The sequence below is a fragment of the Gastrolobium bilobum genome, unplaced genomic scaffold (genome assembly GCF_033153095.1).
Source record: "Gastrolobium bilobum isolate Gb01-03AN ecotype WA unplaced genomic scaffold, APGP_CSIRO_Gbil_v1 utg10943, whole genome shotgun sequence".
NCBI lineage: Eukaryota > Viridiplantae > Streptophyta > Magnoliopsida > Fabales > Fabaceae > Gastrolobium > Gastrolobium bilobum.
The window spans coordinates 74,420-98,396 of NW_026895804.1; positions in this window are offsets into that span (position 1 = coordinate 74,420).

Consider the following 23,977-nt stretch of genomic DNA (forward strand, 5'->3'; position numbering starts at 1 on the left):
GAGGCACATACAAAGTGTTGAAGAGGAGCCTGCTTTACCCGAATCGGAGGGATATGGCGTAGCTCACCATTGGAACAAACGTAGCGTCTTTTGGGAACTACCGTATTGGAAAATCAATTGTTAAGACACAAACTCAATGTAATGCATATTGAGAGGAATATGTTTTGCAATATTCTATATATTGTGATTGACACCAAGGGCAAGACGGTCAACACAAGATGGGACATATAAGCGATTTGCCGAAGTCTTGATTTGTATTTTGTTGAGTATGCCATGAGCTGGACTTCCAAACCTAGAGTGTCATACACCTTAAACAAAGAGCAAAATTTAGAATTATTGCGATAGGTTACAGATCTTAAACTCCTATATGGGTATGCATCAAAGTTATCAGGGTGTGTTCACATAATGAGGCGAAGTTGTTCAGGATGAAGAGTCATGATTGTCATGTTTTCTTTCGGAGATTGTTGGCGTGGGCTTTCAAATCATTATCGAAGTATTTATGGAGTATACTAACATAATTTTCAATGTTCTTTAGAGACATCTATTCTTCTGAGCTTAATTTTGAAAGGTTACAACATCTGGAGGCGAGCGTGGCAATGATGCTATGCAAGTTAAAGATGGTGTTTCCCCTAGTTTTTTTTTGACTCAATGGAACATTTTCCTGTTCACTTGGCCTATGAAGCAAGGGTGGGAAGACCACAACATTATAGGTGGATGTATCTGTTCGAGAGGTAATCATTTTTTTCATACTGTTAATTAATTGACCCACCTGGGCCTACAATTTCTAAGTACCCTATTTTGTTCATTATAGGTTTTTACGCACAATTAAGTACAAGATCAAGAATCAAAGGTATGTTGAAGTATCTATCGTTGAAGCGTATCTTGCTAAAGAGGCCACTAAATTCGCATCATTTTATTACCCCCCTTGAAATTATATCAAAATGGAGAGGAGGACCTCACAACGATGATGGTGGTTATACGAGTGGTCAGATATCAATATTTAATTTTCCAGGCCAAATTGTTAGAAGGCAATTTAAATCAATTCTGGAAGGAAGAGAAAAACAAGTAGAGGAGTGGTACACTCTAAACAACTGTGAAGAGGTTGCTCTGTAGATAGAGAAAGATTTCTAGTCTTTTTATAGATGTTGTTTCCATTATGGGAATGTCTTGGTTTTCAGGGTTGTCATCATGATAACTATTTTTTTTTGTTATAGTTACTTCTCAAAACGGACCCGATCGGCAAATCCTTCGTAGCCAAATTCCGAAGTTGATCAATTCATTATCTATGACTTCCTAAATGGTTTCGACAGTACTTCGTGCAAAACTAATCAGCTCCACATGATGTTGCGTGGAGTTTATCTGACGAAGCTGTAAGGCTTGTTACCCGGTTCAGAAAATATGTTATCAATGGTATTGGTTTGCAACTGTAGAAGCGAATGAAAATATGTCCACTTGCAATTACTACAGGAAGTTAATTGACATAATTCAGCTGGATTATAAGTGAGACAAGTCGGTGACTCTGTTTAAATGTGATTAGTTTGATAACACCTCGCGTGGGACAACAATGGACAAATATTGAAATGTTGATGTCCATTGGCCAGGGAGATATACACAGGGCTATGACCCATTTATACTTGCTCAACAGGCGGAACAAGTTTATTACACATTATATCCTACACGCCATCAAGGGTGGAGAGGAGTTATCAAAACCAAAGCTCAGAATATTATCCCCAAGTCCAAAGAGTCATAAACAAATAACATGACTGAACCATTCCAAGTTGATGTGGAACGTGAACTGCTCGTAAATATTATAGTGGATGATGTACTAGCAATCTCTTTGATTCCACTGCAGAGTTAGAGTTGATTCCTATCCAAATAGATTAAGATGAAGAATCAGATGATGAGGAACAAGAGATTTCTTCATATAGTGAGCCTGCACTCAACGACTATAAGACTCCAGAGGAAGGTGTGTAAGAAGTCGAACAACAGGACATGTCCGGCTGATTTGTGTTATTCTCACTTTATGAAAATTTATTGTATTGAATACATTTTAATTTGCTTTGACATGTTATTATATTATTTGTTATGTTTTATAAAGTTCATTACGCTTGGATTCTATATGATATTGCACATTAGTGACATAGGATATGATATTGTATATTTCTTATAGTTATACATGTTTTTACGTTATGTATGTAAGTGTTCACAGATGGATCTTACATCTGGGCATATTGGTAGTGCTGGTAATACTGGTAGAGGTCATGCTACCAGAGGAGGTAGGACGACATCATCTACCCACTATGGTAGAGGGCCTACCCACTCCCCATCATTGCCTCCACTGCAGATTGCATCCTCACCTTCAACTACCGACTTTGTTATAATTTTTTCAATGCTTGATAATTTTTCCTTCTATAAGTTGCATCCCCTGGGAGCCAAGTCGGGGACGCTAGTTGGTCTGATACACTAGTGTGGGGATTGGTTGATCCAGCCATAGGGCTGACATGGATCCATCATGTAGGCACCACTGAGTAAGTTTCATTTGTTACTAATAATGTACTAATATTTTTTGTTTGTTTGTATGCTACTATTTTCAATCGTACATTATTATCAGGTTTTAGCCTAAGAAACTGGTCAAGGAAATCATGGACAAGTAACTGTTTCGTAATTACAATCACTTATGGGGCAATTAGGGAGAGATTCCATCCGATTCTCGCACTGCTTGGTTGAATGATTTCTTGGTAAGTTATGTCCATTTTATGGTTATTAATTGATTCTCATCAAAAAGAAAACTAATTAATTATTTGTATCAAATTGTGCACTAATTATTCATTTTTGATTTTTAGGGAAACTTTAGGTGGCTGTCCTCGACCACCAGCGATTTGGGGGAAGCTTATAACTTCAAAGCAAGCAGGTGGTTGTCTGGTCGATTTCATAAATTGAGAGAAAATAAAGGCAAGAGCAAATGGATTGTTGTTGAGACCGCAACAGCATTGAAGGCAAAATGGGCAGTCGATCGAAAATATCATCAGAAGTCTTTGCAAAATAAGCAAAATAGGTCCTAAATGGATGGACCCTAATATACCGGAGGCTCCATCTCAATCAGTGAGCATAGGAGAAAGATTGTATTTATTCATTGTTTAATATTTTGGTATTCAATTTTTTTGTACTTCCAAGTAATTAATTAATGGCCTCATTTGTATTTGCAGGAAGCAAATGGGGAGGGGCCTCCAAAACAACTTTGATTGGGCTACCTTTGAGAGGACCCATTCCCAGGAGTTGGCAGCCGGTTAGAAGTGTTGGATTAATGCCATGTCGTTGCAATTAGAAGTAAGACATTTATTATTTATTATTTGTTTCAACAAACAACATGTTTATTTCTTTTACATGCCACATTGGTGATGTATTTTTGTTTTATGCTTATAGGAAAATTGGGAGAAGCTTTCACAAGAGAGGACCATGCAGGCTATAACAGACCCCACATATGGCTCCTCTCAGTTAGATAATGAGAACCTCTTCATTCAGGCTGCAGGAGGATTTGACAAGAAAGAAAGAGTGTTCGGGTTGGGAGTCTCTGCCAGCCAACTAAATCCTAGCAAGCTCTCATCGAGCCAGGTTGGAGGTGTTTCTGCAGGTAAATGTAATGCTTCTTAGCTTAATTGATTTTTCTTTTCACTTTCTAGTCCATTTAAATTAAGTATAAAAAATGAACTTACTTCCTAATAATGTATTTGTAGATGAGCTTAAAAGGATAAAGGCATTGGTTCAGAGCATGAAAGGTTCACATCAGCAAAAGACATCCAAGCTGGAAGAGCAGCCGTAAGAACCCGTACCGCTAAATAATTAATTAAATAAGAGTATCGATGTCGGAGCATGAATTTGATAAAGATTATGCATAATTATGATAAGATAATTATTTAGAAAGTCAAATAATGCTTAAGTCGCTTTTCTGATGAAAAGTACAGATATTGGTTCTGCTTTACGGTATAAATGCGTAACGGTGAAGTATTCCAAAAAATATAATAAAAATATAAATATTCCTAGAAAAATATCTAGGTCAAGAATATCAAGTTTGGAGTAAGAATAACGAGCGGCGATATTAGAACTAATATCGGCTACGTATAAAATGCGTATCGTAAAAGTGCTTTGAAAATTATAATAAAAATATGATAATTTCTAGAAAAATGTCTAGGTTCAGAATATAAAATTTGGTAAAAAGATGATTAGCGGAGCTATTAGAACTAATACCGACGATTTTAGTTAACACAGCTATAAATAGAAACTTGCACATAACCCTAGGTCAGATTCTACCAACTTCTACGTAGGTGCATTTGGCTGCCACCTTCCCTACTCAATTTCATAGTCTTCCTTGCATGAAAATCACTCAAGATACCATTTTTTCTATTGATTCTTCCTCTTGAATCTTGTAAACACTTGAGAGCAACCTTGGCGAGGGAGAAAACCACCTTTTTGGGGTGTTGTATCTGCTGAGTTAAGGAGTGTGGGGCTTCCTTTTGGTTTGGGGTGTGTTTGAGCCTTCTTTACCACTATTGAAGCTCCAAGGAGAGAGCTTTGTGAATAAAGGGCCAAGCTTGGAAGCTTAAATTCGTGCATCTATGTCTACAGTACCTAATAGTGGATTTTCTAACCTTAAAGACCCTTCATTTTCTGGTTGCAGAGCTTTGGGTACATTCTACACCTTTGTTCTTGAGTTTTAATAGAAAAGAATGAACCTTCATGCATGTGATAATAGAAAGTTGGTAACCCAAGTGTAAAAATGGTGTAATGCGTCTAAAAAGCATGTTTGAACGTCTGGAAATGTTAAAAATGGAACCTTGAAAGGATATCTTCGCGAAAATGCAAAACTGCATTCTGTCACAAAATATCCGGATATGATATCCGGATAAGAATATCCGAATATTGGGTCTGTGATATATGGTTATGGATATCCAGATATTGGGTTTGTGATATCTGGATATGGATATCCGGATATTGGGTATGTGATATCTGGTTATGGATATCCGAATATTGGGTCTATGAATATTGATGATGTTTATGGTATAAACAGACTGTGATTGTGCTGTTTGGTGGCCCGTAGACTTTGTGTGGGCTTCTAGTTAGTATTACTAGCTTGACAGGTAAGCTTTCGTGTTCTCAGTTTTACCCATTAATGGTTCCACCATACCTCATCGAGGGGTGGTTTATATGCATGATGTGTTTTCTGAAAATATGTGAAGAATATTTGATATGCTGTTGAGCTGTTTTATGAGTGCAAATGTCATATGTTATGTATGTGGGGTGTTCCACCCTAGACGATAATCCTTGAGTATATGAGGCATGTACAAGATGGTAACTCTGTGGGTGAGGTACAGGGTAGGATCTGTAACACCCCGTGTTAACCCGGTTTGTTAACATGTCATCGTATTAAGCCACGCTTAATTAAAATGCGGAATATTCTTTTTCTTTTCAATTATGACGTCATTATTCTTACCAAGTTGAATTACTTAATTCGTTTCCAAAACATTGCCTGTATGTAAATGCAAAAGACAGATATCTATACTGAATAACCTCATAACATAATTAAGATCATTAACTGAGTCTCTAGTCACGACACTACTACACGTAAGCCGGACAACCCTAATAGTTTATACAACCCAAATCTAATCAACAACATAATCTAATGTGGCATGGACAATCCCCATGCTCACCAAATAAGGCAACAAGGCCCAACAACAGTCTCAACAATAACAGCGTAATCATAAAGATAACATAACAACATCCAACATATAATCATAACAGCAGACATCTAACTCAGCTCCGGCCTCATGCCGCTAGAGGTCTCAACCCCCGCATTACCTGAACCTGAAATATGTGCCCCAAACGTGGGGTGAGATCTCTAAAAAGAAATCTCAGTAAGACAAGGGGTCCTTAAGGATCTTCCACCCCAAGCTCACTTACATATGCAATATAAGTTCAAAAGTAGTTCAACAGTATAAGTTCCAAAATAGTGCAATGCAGCAGATAATCATGTCATGTGTGTTATAACAATTCTACTGATCAGAGAAGTGCAGGAATACGTCTATTACCCACACAGTACTAGCCCATGCTGTACCCGCCCCCAGGACCACCCCATGTCTTGCTGGCTAGGCGAAACACCACATACATATCATAAGCATTTTGCACTTAACAGCTCCATAGCATTTCAATAAAACAGTACATGAAAACACATCATGGATATAACCATCCCCCCATGGGACATGGTGGAACAAACAATGGCTAAACCGAGGACACAAAAGCTTACCTTTCAAGCTAGCTATCCAAACCAAGAATCCAACCAAGCTCAAAGTCCACACACATCACAATCACAATCTGTTTGGACCAACAATAATATCAATATTCATACTCAACAAGCATACGGTATAAAGACAATGCCTTTCCTTTACGTTTCATGTCTTAAGGCTTCTCACAAAGCCACAAGTCCTAAATCACTTTGATTCAGACTTAGATTAATTAATACAGAAGCCCACACTGACTAATCATGGGTCCACAAACCCAAAATAACATTCTGCATGAACAGTACCCTCACTGTCCTCGAAAACCCAGAATATCCAGATATTTGTCAGGGGCATATCCGGATATCTGTCTTGCAATATCCGGATATCAATATCCGGATATTCAGAACCCCATATCCGGATATCAATATCCGGATATTCATATCCGGATATTCATATCCAGATATCAATATCAAGATATTTCCAACCCAATATTCGGATATTTTGCGGCAGAACTCAGATTCTGTATTTCGCGAGATATCAATCCAAAGGTTCGACTTTTACCGATTACAGAAGCTTAAACATGCATTTTTAGGTGTGTTTAACCTTACCCAACCTTGAGTTATGATCTTTAGTTCATTACATGCCTCAAGGTTCCATCTTTAAGAAAAAGAACTCATGTACAAGGGTTGTAAGGCTTACCTAAGCTTAAAACAGAGCAAGGAGGTGCTCTTGGAGCTCTCACTTCAGCTCCAAAGTTCAGCAACCAAGGGTGCACGAAAATGGCACACAAGACTTGATTTTTCTTCACAAAGGTTGACACTTGGAGCTTCGACAACCTAGACAAAGACTCTAACACCCCACCCCAAGAACTTAGTCCCTACACTCACTCAACACAACCACCAACATTCAGAAATGGTGCTCCTTTCTCACTCACAATGATGGTTCACACTCACCCAAGGTGTTTAGGTGAAGGAAAATGGAGAAAAGATGCTCCCTTGGAGCTTCAATGGAGGTGGAAGAGGCTAGCAAGGTGGCTGACCCCTCTCTTCAGAAAATCCCACGTAGCAAGGCACAAAAATGACCTAGGATCATGTGCCAAGGCTATTTATAGGCCACTTAAGTATTAATCGCACTGTATTAGCGCTAATTGCTACGCTTAGCAATTTAATCCCAAACTTAGGATTCTGAACCTACTCATTTTTCTAAGATTTATCATATTTTTATTTTTTTTCGCAGCACCTTTCTGGTACGCGCTTTTCCATAGCCAGTATCAGTTCTGGCACCAGTTCTCATTATTTTAACTTGAAACTTGTTTTACAAGTCCTATATATTATTCTAGTGACATAAACACATTTTTCATAATTTTTCAGGATACTTCATTGGTACGCATTTATACCGAGTAGCAGATTCGGTATCTGCATTTTTCGTCAGAAAAGCGACTTTCAGCATTATTACTCACTTACTATAATTATTAAAGCCTCATAATAATTATTAGGGTCAATTATGGAATTATTTCCTAATTTCTCTTAATTTATTAATTAACATCCTTAATTAACGGTGCAGGTTCTTTCAGGATCCTTGTACTGTGGGTTGTAGACATACGTAATCCCTACCTTTTATTCTCTGGCCAGTAGGATGCATACACACATGATATAGAAATACGCTGCATTGCATGGATATTTGACATTATTCTGTTATTATCTTTTGAACTTATATTGCACATGTAAGTGAGCTTGGGGTAGAGAGATCCTTGAGGACCCCTTGTCTTACTGAGATTTCTTTTTTGAGATCTCACCTCGTGTGGGGCACTTTTTAAGGTACAAGTACGTCTGAGGTTGAGACCTCTGGTGGCAGGAGGCCGAAGTTGAGCTGATTTTATGCATGCTTCTTTATTATCGTATTTGGATATGACTCTGCCTTGCTATTATTATATGGCTATTGTATTTGAGACATGACTTGACTATGTGTTTTATTTGGTGAGCATGGGGGTTATCCATGCCACATTGGTATAAGCTATGTGGTTTAATGTACTATTGTTATAAGCTATATGGCTATTGTATTTGAGACATGACTTGACTTAAGTTGTACTATTGTGTTGTAGTTCCATGACTTGATACTTATTTATGCTATGAGGTTATTTAGTGTAGTTAATTATTGCAATTTACATACATGCGGTTTTTGAAAAAGAATAAGTAATATGACTTGGCTAATAGTATAAGATTCATAAATGGAAATTTTAGCTTCCGCATTTAATGAGCTGCACTTATTCTATTTATATGTTTAATACACCGGGTGCACATGGGGTGTTACAACAGCTGAATGCTATGACACTGCTAGTGAATCAGCAAGCAGAGATGATGAGGAAAATGCTGGGACAACTTTAGGCCCTAATGAAGGAAAAGCAAGACAAAGGCAACGATAAGGGGCCGACTCCGAGTGATGATGATGATGACCAGGTCGCTACTACATAGACATTATTTATGATTTCGGTGCTTTTTAGTTCATTTTGTTGGCAACATTGTTCATTATATTTTGTTTAGTTTGTGTATAATTTTTTAGGATTACTACTATACATATTTGTTGATATACATTTTTTTAAGAGACAGGATCCTTTGACACCGGTGTCAAATTTAAAATTTGACACCTCATCTGAGAGCCATTAGATCAAAAAAGATCAACGACTCTGATTTGTAAGCATGTGACACCATTGATCTTTTTTTATCTAACGGCTCTCAGATGAAGTGTCAAACTTCAAATTTGACACCGGTGTCAAAGGATCCTACCTCTTTTTTTAATACATTATACAATATTGTTTATTTAGTAATACATTTTTCATTATTTGAGTGGTTGTTGTGTACAAGAAGATTTTTCACATTAAAATTTTTCCTAGATTTGACTCTTCGCATTTTTATTGTTGGCATACCTATGTTGGTTGTGCTCAATTATTCCTATCAAGTTCAAATTAATGAAAAATTGGTCTTATTTTTCCTCGACAACGACAATATTTGATGCTAAATATAGATTTGAATTTAATAAACAATTTTTCCTTTAAAGGTAATGGTTTGGCATTCCAATGTTCTTATGAAATGTCTAATGTTGATATGAATGATGTAACATCCCATGTATACCCGGTTTGTTATCATATCATCGTATTAAGCTGCTCTTAATTAAAATGCGAAACTAACTTTTCTTTTCAATTATGACGTCATTAATATTAATCAAGTTGATTATTTAAATACTTTATAAAACATTGCCTGTATGTAAATTGCAATTAAACAACTAATTGAAATATCTCATATATATATATATGTATTTCTGGTCACGGAACTACAACACGTAGTCCGTACATTATCCTGATAATTTATACAACTCAATCTAAAAGCATAACTAACATCAATGTGGCATGGACAACCTTCATGCTCACCAAATAAGGCAAAAAATCCCAACAAAGTCTCATCTCAATAATCATATAAAGACAATAAACATGAATCAGCATCCAATCATAACAGAATAATCAGTATGCATCAGTCAACTAAGCTCTGGCCTTCTGCCGCCAGAGGTATCAACCCTCGAGGTACCTGAACCTGAAAATGTGCCCCAAACGTGGGGTGAGATCTCTAAAAAAAATCTCAGTAAGACAAGGGGTCCTCAAGGATCTCTCCACCCCAAGCTCTCTTATATGTGAAATATAAGTTTAAAAGCAGTAAAACAATATAAGTTCCAAAATCTGTGCAATGCAACATATAATCATGTCATGTGTGTCAAAATCCTACTGGCAAGAGAACATGCAGGAATTACATACGTCTACAACCTACAATCAGTGCAAGCCACTACTTACACCCACCCACAGAATCACCATATTGTATGACGCCACATACTCAGGCTTAACGTCTAGGTGGAACAACACATACATTTCATAAGGCACTTGCACTTAACAGCTCAAAAGCATTTCAAATATCATCACATGAAAAACACATCATGCATATGACCATCCCTCCATGAGGTATGATGGAACCAAACAATGGCAAAACCAAGGACACGAAAGCATGTGATCATAAGTTACACAAATCATGAGTTGATCAGGCCCATGCAATGAGATCACATATGCATCATCATAATAACACTCAACGGAGCAAACACACAAGACAGACACAACCAAGCATCCTAGTTATTGCAATACATACAGGTTTTTCCCTCGAACCATTGCTCTGATACCATAAAATGTAACACCCCGTATATATCCGGTAATGTTATCATATCATTGTATTAAGCTGCGCTTAATAAAAAAATGCGAAATATCTTTTTCTTTTCAATTATGACGTCATTATCATTACCAACTTGCTTAATTAATCAATTAAATAAAACCATGCCTGTATGTAAATTGCAAAAGACAGCTAACTGAAATACCTCATTAATTAAAATAACAGATATAAGTCTCTAGTCACGGAACTACTACACGTAGACCGGACAACCTACTAAGTTATACAACTCAACTCAAGGTACTAACATAAAGTGGCATGGACAAACCCCATGCTCACCCAAATAAGGCACAAGCCCCAACAGAAGTCTCAACATCAACAATATAATAAAAGCAACTAAAAACATAACATCAGCAGAATGTCCAGCATCCAACATGTCAGCATAATAAACAGCAATATCATCAACTGAGCTCTGGCCTCCTGCCGCCAGAGGCATCAGCCCACATACTACCTGAACCTGAAATAAGTGCCCCCAAACGTGGGGTGAGATCTCTAAACAAGAAATCTCAGTAAGACAAGAGGTTTTCAAGGATCTTCCACCCCAAGCTCACTTACATGTGCAATATAAGTTCAAAAAGCAGTAATTCAATATAAGTTCTCAAAACTATGCAGTGCAACATATATTCATACCATGGGTGTTTAAACTATTCTACTGGCCAGAGAAATGCAGGAATACGTCTATTACCTACATATGGTACAAGGAACACCGCTTGCACCTCACCCACAACCTCACCATATTGTATGTACCACATACTCAGGCTTACCGTATAGGTGGAACACCACATGCATATCATAAAGGCACTAGCATATAACAGCTCAATAGCATTTCCAAAACATCAAAATCATGTAACACAACATGCATATAACCATACCCCCATGGGACATGGTGGAACCACAACATGGCTAAACCGAGGACACGAAAGCTTACCTTGCAATCTAACAATCCAAGCCAAGAGTCCACAACTCAAAGTCCAAACACAGCAGAATCACAATCTGTTATGGACCAATAATATATCAACAATCATACTCTGCAAGCATACAACATAAAGACAACGCCTTTTCTTACGTTTTACGTCTTAAGGCTTCACACAAGCCACTAGCCCTTAATCACTTGATTCTGACTTAGTTCAATTATTACAAAAGTTCAACTTCCTCAAACTAGGGTCCACAAACCCCAAACATCAGTTCTAGATGAACAGTAAGCTATTGTTCCTCGCAAACTCAGAATATCCGGATATTTGTAGGGGACATATCCGGAAATCATATCCGAATATGCATATCCGGATATCATATCCGGATATCCATATTCGGATATCAAAAGACCCCATATCCGGATACCAATATCCGGATATCCATATTCGGATATTTCACGACAGAATGCAGTTCTGCATTTCGTGAAGATATCCTTCAAAGGTTCCATTTTTAACACTTCAAAACGTCAAAACATGCATTTTAATTCTGTTTTAGGTCCACAAACCAGTTGGTTACTTGTTTAACTCAAGAAACATGCCAAGACATCAACTTTAACTCATTAAAACTCATGATCAAGGTTAGGCAACTCACCCCAAGGCTAAAACAGAGGAAAAGAGTGCTCTTGGAGCTCACCAATGGCTACTCACATTTCTGACTTTGCCAAAAACGAAAAAGACAACCAAGCTATGCCCTTTCTTCACAAAAAAGGCTTCTTGAAGCTCCACAAGCCAAGAAGACAACCCACACAACCCAACCCAAGAACTCAGCCTCTCAACACCTCACAAGGCAGCCCTCACAACTCAGAAAGGCACCCTTAGCACTCTCTCATGCTCACTCTCAAGTGTTTACTTGATCAAGAAGAGAAACAATGATCAAAGGTGGTGTCTTTGGCGAGAAAATGGAGAAGAAGAGGAGTAGCAAGGTGGCTGGTCACAATGCCTTTTCTTATGTTTTACGTCTTAAGGCTTCACACAAGCTACAAGCCCTTAATCACTTGATTCTGACTTAGTTCAATTATTACAGAAGTTCAACTTCCTTAAACTAGGCTCCACAAACCCCAAACATCAGTTCTGGATGAACAGTAAGCTACTGTTCCTCGCAAACCCAGAATATCCGGATATTTGTCGGGGATATATCCGGATATCAATATCCGAATATCATATCCGGATATCCATATTCGGATATCAAAAGACCCCATATCCAAATATCAATATCCGGATATCATATCCGGATACCAATATCCGGATACCCATATCCGGATATTTCACGACAGAATGCAGTTCTGCATTTCGTGAAGATATCCTTCAAAGGTTCCATTTTTAACACTTCAAAACGTCAAAGCATGCATTTTAATTCTGTTTTAGGTCCACAAACCAGTTGGTTACTTGTTTAACTCAAGAAACATGCCAAGACATCAACTTTAACTCATTAAAACTCATGATCAAGGTTAGGCAACTCACCCCAAGGCTAAAACAGAGGAAAAGAGTGCTCTTGGAGCTCACCAATGGCTCCTCACATTTCTGACTTTGCCAAAAACGAAAAAGACAACCAAGCTATGCCCTTTCTTCACAAAGAAGGCTTCTTGAAGCTCCACAAGCCAAGAAGACAACCCACACAACCCAACCCAAGAACTCAGCTCCTCAACACCTCACAAGGCAGCCCTCACAACTCAGAAAGGCACCCTTAGCACTCTCTCATGCTCACACTCAAGTGTTTACTTGATCAAGAAGAGAAACAATGATCAAAGGTGGTGTCTTTAGTGAGAGAATGGAGAAGAAGAGGAGTAGCAAGGTGGCTTGTCACAAGGCTTCAACAAGGTTCACGTAGAGGCCACAAATATGCCCTAAGATCATGTGCCACTAAGTACATATAGCCACTTAAGAAAAAACACACAGTATTAACTTTAATTGCTATGCTTAGCATATTAATCACAAACTCAGGATTCTTAACCTACTCAATTTTACAAGAATTATCATATTTTTATTTTATTTTTCAGAGCACCATTCTGGTACGCGCTTTTCATAGCCAGTATCAGTTTCTGGCACTAGTTCTCATTATTTTAACTTGAAACTTGTTTTACAAGTCCTATATATTATTCTAGTAATATATACTCACTTTTCATAATTTTCCGGGATACTTTATCGGTACGCATTTATACCGACTAGCAGAACCGGTATCTGCACTTTTCGTCAGAAAAGCGACTTTCAGCATTCTTAATCACTTACTACATTTATTTAAGCCTAATGATAATTATTAGGGTCAATTATGGAGTTATTTCCTAATTTCACATAATTAATTAATTAATTTCCTTAATTAACGGTGCGTGTTCTTACATTCACCCCACCTTTTTAGGATTTTGTCCTCAAAATCAGAAAAATACCTGTCCCGAAACTCGGGGGTACTGTCGGAGAAGCTCGTCCTCTCGCTCCCAAGTACACTCCTTAGGAGTTCTTCCAGTCCACTGCACTTTGACCATCAGAATGATCTTGCTTCTCAGCTGCTTCTCGCCACGATCGAGAATCTTGAGTGGTCTGACGGGAGTCTTCAAGTTCTCCCGAACCTCCACATCATCCGGCTGCACCACGTGCGAAGGATCTGTTACGTACTTCTGAAGCTGAGACACGTGAAACACGTCGTGGATGTTGGCTAGGTTCGGAGGCAAGGCAAGCCGGTAGGTAACAGGTCCTACTCTACCAAGGATCTGGTATGGCCCAATATATCGCGGGCTCAGCTTCCTCACTCCGAGTGCCGGTCCAACACCGGTGACAGGTGAAAGTCTCACAAACACGTGCTCACCCTCACTGAACTCCAGTGGACAATGCTTGACATCATAGTAGCTCTTCTGGCGATTCTACGCCCTCTTCAACTTTTCTCTGATCATCTGGATCTGTTGGGTGGTAAATTGGACAAAGTCCAAGCCAAACAACTCTTTATCTCCAACCTCAGACCAATAGGTAGGAGTTCTACACCTCCTACCAAAAAGTGCCTCGCAGGGTTCCATGCCCAGGCTAGCAAGGAAAAACACAAAAGCACAAAAACTCAACCGATGCTAGGTACCCATCCCATGCTGAGCCCTGCCCCAAAGTGCAAACTCTCAGCATGTCCTCCAAGATCTGGATGCCCAGTCTGTCCAACAGTCTGAGGGTGAACGGTTGTACTCAGTCTCAACTGAGTTCCAAAAGCTCTCCGTAGTGCCTCCCAGAACCGAGATGTGACTTCGGGTCCCTATCGCAGAAGATACTCTTGGGCACCCCGTAAAGCCTCACGATCTCGCGAACACACAATTAGGCCAACTGCTCTGAAGAAAAGCTCACCTTTACCAGAAGAAAGTGGGCAGACTTTGACAATCTGTCCACGATGACCCAAAAGAGTCACAACCAGCCTGAGTCTTAGGCAAACCTACAACGAAGTTCATGGAAATGCTCTCCCATTTCCATTTCAGAATCTCAAGAGGTTGAAGCTTACTAGACGGCTTCTGGCATCCTATCTTCACCTTATGGCAAGGCAAACACTTGGACACATACACAACTATGTCCTCTTTCATACCCGGCCACCAGAAATTTCGGTTTACGTCTTGATACATCTACGTCGCACCAGGGTGGACAGTAAACTGGCTCTTAAGGGCATCTGTCATAACCTCTTCGGTCAAAGGACCTCGAGGAACCACAATCCGCTTCTGAAACAACAGAAGTCTATCCTCATTCCAAGGCACACCGTCTTGGTTCTTCATGTAGTCCAGGTACTCTCTCTGCACTTACGCCTCTTGGATCTTCTCCAGGAGCTCAATCTTGACTCTCACAGTCTCCATCTCGAGAAGTGCACCCCAACAAAGAGGTCATCGACAAAACTCGAAGTTTCACAGTGACATCAGAAACATCATTCAATTCTCTGGGATCATCAGTCACTCTCTCAATAGAGGTGACCTAACCCCACAACTCTAAAATTCACACAAAACTCGAGTGAGTTTGGTCCTATTCCATGACTCTAACACCGACCAGTCTTACAATTCGATAAATCATTATTTTCCAAATAATTTCATATTCATTTCACAATGAGAATTCATAATCAAGTTCATTTCAACCCATACATGTTAGTTAACATGCTAATTCACATAGTAACGTACCTTAGTTCACGTACACCTGCAAAATTTTAAATCTTAATAACATAATAGTTCGAATACTATAAGCACAATATACCTCAATCTCCATGGCATCTGCAAAATTGAAACTCAATTACAGGTGAAATGACATTGATATATTACAACAATCTATCGTACCCATTTCATGCTTAACACTATCCGTGATGTCAATATGCGAACTACTTAAGAAGCATATCAATAATCAACATAAGATCCAAGAGTCATGGAGACCACTCAACTCACAAACGAATTGTACATGCACTGCCTCACATATACAAAATTCACGCGTGGCCTTTGCCACAAATTCCAAGCGTTACACACTCAGTTTCTCTGAAGAGAATTTCACATTCTCAAACAAAGCACCATCGCGATTAAGTAATGGCGTAAGGCATCTTGCCTCAAAAACAACATGACCGGTGCTTCCCATGGAGACACGCTCGGTCGGATGAAGTCTTTCGCCGAAATACCCTCAGAATGCTACTTCAACTTAGCCAACTCTGGTGGCGACATCCAGTAGGGAGCTAACAACAAGCCCCACACCAGGCAGCGATTCAATAGAGAACTCTATCTCCCTCTGAGGCAGAAACTTAGGAATCTCCTCCGGAAATACTCCGAGGAATTCCCTCACCACAGGAATACCAGTGATATCCTTCTGTGTCCCACTCACCAAACCTCCCAACATGACATAACCAATGTCCCTGCTCACAAGGCTCTCCTAGCCCGTAGCAATAAAAGGCGAGGAACTGGCTATGGAATCACACGGAGGCATCACCACTCGCTAGGCACAACAATCAATCAATGCACAGTTTCTGGACAACTAATCCATGCCCAGAATAATCTCCAAGTTGGCCATCGGCAATCCTATCAGATCTACCGAGAACTCACGGCTGTCCCACTGAAACACGACATCTCGATGTACAGTGGTAGCATCACACTTTTCTCCGGTGGCGGTAGTCACCCGCAATGGTGGAGAAAGCAAAGACATAGGCAACTCAAGCCCCACAGCAATCGGGGTTGCAACAAAAGAATGCGTAGCCCCAGAGTCAAACAAGACATCAACAGATGATGCACCAATAGCAACAGTACCTCTGACAAGGTTCGAAGCTCTATCCGACTGCAGGCGATCCAACGTGTACACACGTCCATTAACTGGTGGCACTGCAGGTGCCGAAGTAGATGCCATTGGAACCATCTAAAGTGGAAGTGCCTGAACTATAGCAGCCCTCGCTGTCGACGACGGACAGTCTATAGAAAAGTGGCCCTCCTTGCCACACTGGAAGCATACCAACTGCCCCGAAGCACAACGTCCCATATTCTCCTTTCCGCACCCCGAACATCTCGGAGTGGAAGGAGGCCTAGCAAAGCTTCCCTACTATGTAGAAGTCTTCCTCTTGAACTGACCAGGCGCCTGCTAGTCGTAAACTGTTTTCCTTTTCCTTTCGGACCGAACTTCCTGTCTGGCCAGGAAGTGGAACTACCAGTCCCCTTCGTCTCCTCAATCTTGGCCTTCTTAGCCTTACTCGAGTTGCAGAAATCCTCGATGTCCCGACACTGCTGCACCAGTGTCTCGAAGTCTCTCAAAGCAGAACCAGCGAGGTAACCAGCAATATCCTCATTAAGTCCCCTGCGGAACTTAGCAGCCAAGAAGATCGGAGTAGGTCTCTCCATCCGAAAGTTTGCAAACTTCACAAGCTCATTAAACTTGGCCAGGTACTCGTCAACCGACAACGAGCCCTGAACCAACCAGTTGAACTCCCCCTGCTTCCTCTCCTAAGCATCACACGGGAAGTACCGACCCAGGAAATAGTCTTCAAAGAATGGCCATGTCATCACATGACCCTGCATCACAAAAGCATGAGAGGTGTTCGTCCACCACTCATGGGCATCGCCCTTCAGCATATAAGTAGCAAACATCAACTTCTGCGGATCAGTACACTGCATGACCCAGAATATCTTGTCCAGCGCTTGAAGCCATCTCGTTGCAGCAATAGGATCATAAGACCCATCAAAAGAAGGTGGCTTATGCTTGCGAAAAGCATTAAGCCGGCGGTCAATCACATCACGGTCCTCAGCAGGCTCCAAAAAGGGTTTTATCACCCCTGTGACATGAATAGCACTACCAATGTGACTCAGGCTCTCATCCTGAACACTAGGTGGAGGCGGTGGAGGAGGGAACTGACCAACAGCAGGACCAACCCTCATCTCCTCCAACATCACCCGCATCATGGTCATGTTCGCCAGCCGATTTGCCTCAAGAGCATCCTCCGTGGCCTTCTGGTTCGCTTCTCTAGCAGCGTCCATCATTGCCACATTGGCCAATCTAGTGGCCTCCTGCATCTCAGCCAATGCAATCAGGATTGGGTCGGGTTGACCCTCAACAGTCTCACAGGTTCTCCTGGGTATTACCATGACTCTGCACAAGTTACACAAATCATGAGTTGATCAGGCCCATGCAATGTGATCACATATGCATCATCATAATAACACTCAACGGAGCAAACACACAAGACAGACACAACCAAGCATCCTAGTTATTGCAATACATACATGCTTTTCCCTCGAACCATTGCTCTGATACCATAAAATGTAACACCCCGTATATATCCGGTAATGTTATCATATCATCGTATTAAGCTGCGCTTAATAAAAAAATGCGGAATATCTTTTTCTTTTCAATTATGACGTCATTATCATTACCAACTTGCTTAATTAATCAATTAAATAAAACCATGCCTGTATGTAAATTGCAAAAGACAGCTAAATGAAATACCTCATTAATTAAAATAACAGATATAAGTCTCTAGTCACGGAACTACTACACGTAGACCGGACAACCTACTAAGTTATACAACTCAACTCAAGGTACTAGCATAAAGTGGCATGTACAAACCCCATGCTCACCCAAATAAGGCACAAGCCCCAACAGAAGTCTCAACATCAACAACATAATAAAAGCAACTAAAAACATAACATCAGCAGAATATCCAGCATCCAACATGTCAGCATAATAAACAGCAATATCATCAACTGAGCTCTGGCCTCCTGCCGCCAGAGGCATCAGCCCCCATACTACCTGAACCTGAAATAAGCGCCCCCAAACGTGGGGTGAGATCTCTAAACAAGAAATCTCAGTAAGACAAGGGGTCCTCAAGGATCTTCCACCCCAAGCTCACATACATGTGCAATATAAGTTCAAAAAGCAGTAATTCAATATAAGTTCTCAAAACTATGCAGTGCAACAGATATTCATGCCATGTGTGTTTAAACTATTCTACTGGCCAGAGAAATGCAGGAATACGTCTATTACCTACAGATAGTACAAGGAACACCGCTTGCACCTCACCCACAGCCTCAACATATTGTATGTACCACATACTCAGGCTTACCGTATAGGTGGAACACCACATGCATATCATAAAGGCACTAGCATATAACAGCTCAATAGCATTTCCAAAACATCAAAAGCATGTAACACAACATGCATATAACCATACCCCCATGAGACATGGTGGAACCACAACATGGCTAAACCGAGGACACGAAAGCTTAACTTGCAAACTAACAATCCAAGCCAAGAGTCCACAGCTCAAAGTCCAAACATAGCAGAATCACAATCTGTTATGGACCAATAATATATCAACAATCATACTCTGCAAGCATACAACATAAAGACAACGCCTTTTCTTACGTTTTACGTCTTAAGGCTTCACACAAGCTACAAGCCCTTAATCACCTTGATTCTGACTTAGTTCAATTATTACAGAAGTTCAACTTCCTCAAACTAGGGTCCACAAACCCCAAACATCAATTTTGGATGAACAGTAAGCTACTATTCCTCGCAAACCTAGAATATCCGGATATTTGACGGGGATATATCCGGATATCAATATCCGAATATCATATCCGGATACCAATATCCAGATATCCATATCCGGATATTTCACGACAGAATGCAGTTCTGCATTTCGTGAAGATATCCTTCAAAGGTTCCATTTTTAACACTTCAAAACGTCAAAGCATGCATTTTAATTCTGTTTTAGGTCCACAAACCAGTTGGTTACTTGTTTAACTCAAGAAACATGCCAAGACATCAACTTTAACTCGTTAAAACTCATGATCAAGGTTAGGCAACTCACCCCAAGGCTAAAGCAGAGGAAAAGAGTGCTCTTGGAGCTCACCAATGGCTCCTCACATTTCTGACTTTGCCAAAAACGAAAAAGACAACCAAGCTATGCCCTTTCTTCACAAAGAAGGCTTCTTGAAGCTCCACAGGCCAAGAAGACAACCCACACAACCCAACCCAAGAACTCAGCCCCTCAACACCTCACAAGACATCCCTCACAACTCAGAAAGGCACCCTTAGCACTCTCCCATGCTCACACTCAAGTGTTTACTTGATCAAGAAGAGAAACAATGATCAAATGTGGTGTCTTTGGTGAGAAAATGGAGAAAAAGAGGAGTAGGAAGGTGGCTGGTCACAAGGCTTCAGCAAGGTTCATGTAGAGGGCACAAATATGCCCTAGGATCATATGTTAAGCTACACTTAATTAAAAATGCGGAATACTCTTTTTCTTTTCAATTATGACGTCATTATCAATTACCAAGTTGATTACTTAATCAATTTCATAAAATGTCGCCTGAATGTAAATTGCAATAAGACATCTACTGAAATACCTCAATATCTAAATAAAATGAGTATCTAAATCACAGATCTACATCACGTAGTCCGGACAATATCCTGATACATTATTACAACTCTAAATAAAAGTAAGACATAAACAAGTCAATGTGTCATGGACAATCCCCATGCTCATTAATCAACGTCTCAACAATATGATCATAACATAAACTGGAGCTAAAACATAAAGCAACATGCATATCCAGCATCCAACATGTCAGCATAAAATAACAGCAATCTAACTCAGCTCCGGCCTCCTGCCGCCTGAGGTCTCAACATTACTTGAACCTGAAATAAGCATTCTCCAAACGTGGGGTGAGATCTCTAAACCAGAAATCTCAGTAAGACAAGGGGTCCTCAAGGATCTTCCACCCCAAGCTCTCTTACATGTGTAATATAAGTTCCAAAAACAGTTCAACTATATCATTTCCAAAATAGTGCAATGCAGCAGAATATCATGTCATGTGTGTCAAAGTATAATCTACTGGCCAGTGAATGTAGGAATATGCCTATTACCCACAATTATAGCACAAGGAACAACGCTTGCACCTCACCCCGGTCTCACCGTCTAGTATGTACTACATACGCAGGCTTACCGTATAGGTGGAACACCACATGCATATCATAAAGCTATTGCACAATTCAGCTCAATAGCATTTCAATATATATAACAAAGCATGTAACACATCATGCATATAACCATACCCCCAAGGGACATGGTGGAACCACAACATGGCTAAACCGAGGACACGAAAGCTTACCTTGCAAGCTAGCTATCCAAGCCAAGAGTCCACACTATCTCAAGGCCCACAAACAGCACAATCACAATCTGCCCATATCATAATTAATCATCAATAATCATAGCACAGATTACACTAAGTGATTAAGTCTTTCTTACTCATTTTAACTCATTACATGCTGTTTCTGCAGGAGGTATTCGAATACTCCACGAGTAGTATTCGAATACTCCAGCTCTCCAGAAAGTATCCGAATACTTTCACTCCAGTATTCGAATACCACAAGGTATCCGAATACCAAACCCCAAATATTCGAATACTATTAAGTATTCGACTACTTCTGCAAGGGTAATCGAATACTTTCTTCCCAGAAAGTATCCCAATACTCCAGCAATGAGTATTCGACTACCTGATGAACAAGTATTCGAATACTTCTTCAATAGAATGCAAAAATTCGAGCCAACTTCTGCATAATCCCAAATTTAAAGGTCCAAAAGCGATTGGGAGTCCAATGACTCCCTAAACAGATAATCACCAACAAGTTATGAACCCAAAAACACATTCTTTTACTCAAATGGTTAAAGTTCCTCTTTTTAATTGATTAAACAAGCTTTAAACTCCAAAATGACAAAGAGGTGATCATGGTATACCTCAAAGGCTCACAACTCCGAAAATGAGACACAAATGGAGCACTCTTCACAGCACCAAGGTTCAGACTAAAGCAAGACACGAAAATGGCACACCAAGCTTGGTCTTTTAAGCCAAAAGATCACTTCTTGGCACCACAAAATGCCATGACAAGGTCTCTCCCTCACAACTCAGCAACACAGCCTCAAAACACTCCCAACCAACAACAACAAAGACTCAGAAATGCTTCTCAACTCACCACCAAGGCTACCTCACACAATACACAAGTGTTTAAGTGGCATGAACAAGGAGAAATGTGACACCTTTGGCTCACAAGAGGGAAGGAAGGTGAAGGTGGGAATGGGAGGCACAAGGCTGAAGAGAAATCAGAAAACACTCACGTAGGCACATCACACATGGCCTAGGGTTTTGTGCAAAGATCCTATTTATAGTCCACTTAACTACCAACACACAGTATTAACATTAATAGCTACGCTTAGCATTTTAATCCCAAACTCAGGATTCTTAAACTACACAATTTTACAAGAATTATCATATTTTTATTATATTTTTCTGAGCACCTTTCCGGTACGCGCTTTTTATAGCCAGTATCAGTTTCTGGCACTAGTTCTCATTATTTTGACTTGAAACTTATTTTACAAGTCCTACATAATATTCTAGTAATTATCATGTACTTTTTATAATTTTCCAAGATACTTTTTCGGTACGCATTTATACCGACTAGCAGAACCGGTATATGCACTTTTCTTCCGAAAAGCGACTTTCAGTATAATTAACCACTTACTATATTTATATAAGCCTTATAATATAATGAGTAAATACCCTTTTTGGTCCTCAGCAAATTTCACAAGGTCCATTTTAGTCCCTAGCAAATAAAAAGGCCCATCATGGTCCTTAAAAAATTCAAAATGGACCCATTTTAGTCCTTTTGAGGACTAATATGGGTCTTTTTTGAATTTGTGAGGGACTATAATTTTAACTAAATGGGCACATTTTGAATTTCTTAGGGACCAAGATGGGTCTTTTTATTTGCGAGGGACTAAAAGGGGTATCGTGAAATTTGCTGAGGATCAAAAACGGTATTTACTCTAATAATTATTAGGATCAATTATGGAATCATTTTCTATTTTTGCATAATTAATTAATTAAATTCCTTAATTAACGGTGCAGGTTCTTATATTTTCGGTACGCGCTTTTCATAGCCAGTATCAGTTTCTAGCACCAGTTCTCATTATTTTAACTTGAAACTCATTTTACAAGTCCTATATATTATTATAGTAATATTCATGCACTTATTATAGTTTTCCGGAATATTTTATCGGTACGCATTTATACCGACTAGCAGAACCGGTATCTGCACTTTTCGTCAGAAAAGCGACTTTCAGCATTCTTAATCACTTACTACATTTATTTAAGCCTCATGATAATTATTAGGGTCAATTATAAAGTTATTTCCTAATTTCACATAATTAATTAATTAATTTCCTTAATTAACAGTGCGGGTTCTTACCACGTACAAGTGGCATTGGATCCGAAACAACCTATCAAATTCTGAGCACAGGACATTGTGCCATAACATATTTATCAAAGCCATCAAATCTTCAACGAAAAGAAATTGAGATGGCCACACGAGCATTTCATCGAACAAATAGATGTAATCATGAAAATCCATATAAAATTTGGCACTACCTCGTAAAACAGAGATAACGTACAAGGAAACAAAGCCCCCAAGTGAATTTCATATGGCATATCGATTCTTCTTTGTCTTGGAAGTTGGATTTAAACCATAGTAGTGTCTATAGAGCATAGAAGACGAAGCAGCCACGCGTCTGTTATGTTGTGAGGGTTTTATACCTAAGTTTGACTTAAACCATAATTATAACTAGTCTTACAATAGAGGTTGAAGAAAACACAAGGAACAAACGAAAATCATGTTTGAACGAAAGGTGGGTGAAGAAAAGCCAGATCATAAATCTCTGTGTAGAAAACCCTATGTAAATCGTGTTTGAAGAAAATACCGAAGGTGAGGTTAATTTTGTAAAAATATCAATAATATTTAATAATCAATCAAATATGGAATCAGTAAACTTCAGCTAATATTTTCGGTAATATTTTAGCCTACCAAACTGTTTGTCCCAGATGAATTCAAGAGGAGAGGTGAATTGAGTTTTATAAAATTAATTTGCTAATTAAAAATTAACTCAAAGAAATAAATAAAGATAAAAATAGAGAAATACTGACACAATAATTTTTACGTGAAAAATTCAAAAGAG